The sequence below is a fragment of the Palaemon carinicauda genome, chromosome 1 (genome assembly GCF_036898095.1).
Source record: "Palaemon carinicauda isolate YSFRI2023 chromosome 1, ASM3689809v2, whole genome shotgun sequence".
Taxonomy (NCBI): Eukaryota; Metazoa; Arthropoda; class Malacostraca; order Decapoda; family Palaemonidae; genus Palaemon; species Palaemon carinicauda.
In genome coordinates, this window is record NC_090725.1 from 273,969,248 (window position 1) to 273,971,747 (window position 2,500).

The window sequence follows — 2,500 nt, forward strand, 5'->3', positions numbered from 1 at the left end:
TAATAAAAATCATTGCAATTAGGGGTTCCTCAACGTGAAGAATACGCATCTAAGGAATGCGCAGAGTTCAAGAATTCGCAGAATTATTAAGAATTATACAAAATTCCACCGGATTAAGAATGTAAAATATTTCCGTCTCTAGAGGCGTACTGTCAACACTATCATAGCTACGTTGTCCTGCCATCATCGACAGATGCTTTTGCACTTTCGATTTTCCTTTGGTTTCTTATATAAGTTTGAGATCTTTTATTTTGTGTAACCTCAATTATCACCTTTCATGTAAGATCCTGTCATTCAGACATCAATCAACTGCATGAATTTATAAACGAGACTTTAAAAAGGTTAGAAAAGCGAAAAACAGTCCTAACGACAATAATAATAAATTAATAATTTAAAAGAATAAAACAATTCTGGAAAACTGACACTTATTTTTATTATCTTGCACATCTTATGAGAGCAGGGGAAATGAGAAGATAGCTACGCCAAATCTACCTATCGTTTAAAGCTTTTGATATATTTTGCACTGCATTAACAATAATAATAATAATAATAATAATAATAATAATGGAATTTTTTTCGAACAAAAGCGTATTAAAACTCTCAAGAGTTTTTTTTTTTTTTTTTTTTTTTTTTTTTTTTTTTTTTTTTTTTTTTTTTTTTTTTTTTTTTTTTTTAATTACCGCCGCGAAATACTTGACCCTTTAAAACTATCGTTCCTCACTGATATTCCTAGGCTATAGTGTTTAAAACTTTGGTGTTTTGTCTTTGAAATGGTCGAAATGGGAATGTATAAGGATATTACTGGTAAAGAAATGGCATTCTCGCACATATCGTTCATTAAATAGATTATAAGAAATGATCTCAGGTTAAAGAGATAACGAAACTTGTGGGCCTACACGATCCTCTTTTTAGTATTAAGTCTTGATCTGATGTTTGTTAGTATCAGTTTTATATCTGATTACATAATTTTCATATGAACTAGAAATATGTTTTTCAATGGTAATTAGTCAGTGGCGGAGCAGCAAAAAGAGCACATAAATCATAGATAAAATACTTATTTAGTTTCTCGTGTATAGATAAAATTCTGTTACGATAGTTCGATATTTGTTACACTTTATATGAAAACCTTTCAGAAATATTTTCCTTTTCATATTGGTGAAACTCATATTTTCTTTCTCCAACAATAGTAAAAACAATTGCTTAAAAATAATGATACAAAAGATAATATTATCTTTATCAACAACCCACCACACTCGCCCTGGGCAGAAGAGTCACTGACGAGATATGATCTCTATCACAATCGAAGAATGGAACATGACTGCTCTCTCTCTCTCTCTCTCTCTCTCTCTCTCTCTCTCTCTCTCTCTCTCTCTCTCTCTCTCTCTCTCTCTCTCTCTCTCTCTCTCTAATGCCCAGGCGCTCGACCGTCCCCTTTAGGTTCAAAATTTTTTTTTCATTATAAGCGGCAAGATGGCTATAAAATTATAGAATTAAATGTGCTTATGTTTATGATAAAGTATGATAATTGAATGTTTGAGTTCTCAAGAATATCCACCCTATCTATTTTCTTAAATGGCCTCCTAACGATGAATTTAGTATTTATATGAACTGATAATGTAACCGAATGATGCATTCTCGTTTCCAGATAAGAAAGTAGCGCTTTCAAGATAAATTGACACTGAAGTACCCAGTAGAGGAAATAATGATGCTGATACTCGGGGTTTAAAAGAGCTATTTTGATTCTAGCGTTTTAATCGTTTCTTAATTACTTTCCATCTATGTATGGTACGCATTGACCTAACTGTGTTTAGTTTTATGTATTTAGATTCATCTTTACTTTTTTTTTTTTTAAATTAATGTTCTCTTCTGTGACGCATTATATGGAAAATTACTGGCTTCTCACTCACCCGGTTTATATAAAAGTTGGCATATTATTATTATTATTATTATTATTATTATTATTATTATTATTATTATTATTATTATTACTAGCTAAGCTAAAGCAGGATGCTATAAGCCAAAGTGCTTCAACAGGGAAAATAGCCAAGCGACTAGTGAGGAAAGGAAATGAATAAACTTCAAGAGAAGTAATGAACAAAATTGAAATACTTTACAAACAGTAGGCTAACATTAAACAAAATCGTTCATATATAAACTATAAAATCGTAAAAATAAACAAGAAGAGACATGAAATAATATAGTGTGCCTGAGTGTACCCTCAAGCAAGAGAACTCTACCCTAAGACAGTGGAAGAAAGTGGCACAGAGGCCATGGCACCACCCAAGGCTAGAGAACAATGGTTTTATTTTGGAGTGTCCTTCTCCTAGAAGAGCTGTTTACCATATCTAAAGAGTCTCTTCTACCCTTACCAAAAGGAAAGTAGCCACTGAGCAATTACACTGCAGTAATTAACCACTTGAGCAAAGAAAAATTGTTTGGTAATCTCAGTGTTGTCAGGTGTATGAAGAAATGGAAGAATGTGGAAGGAAAAAGCCAGACT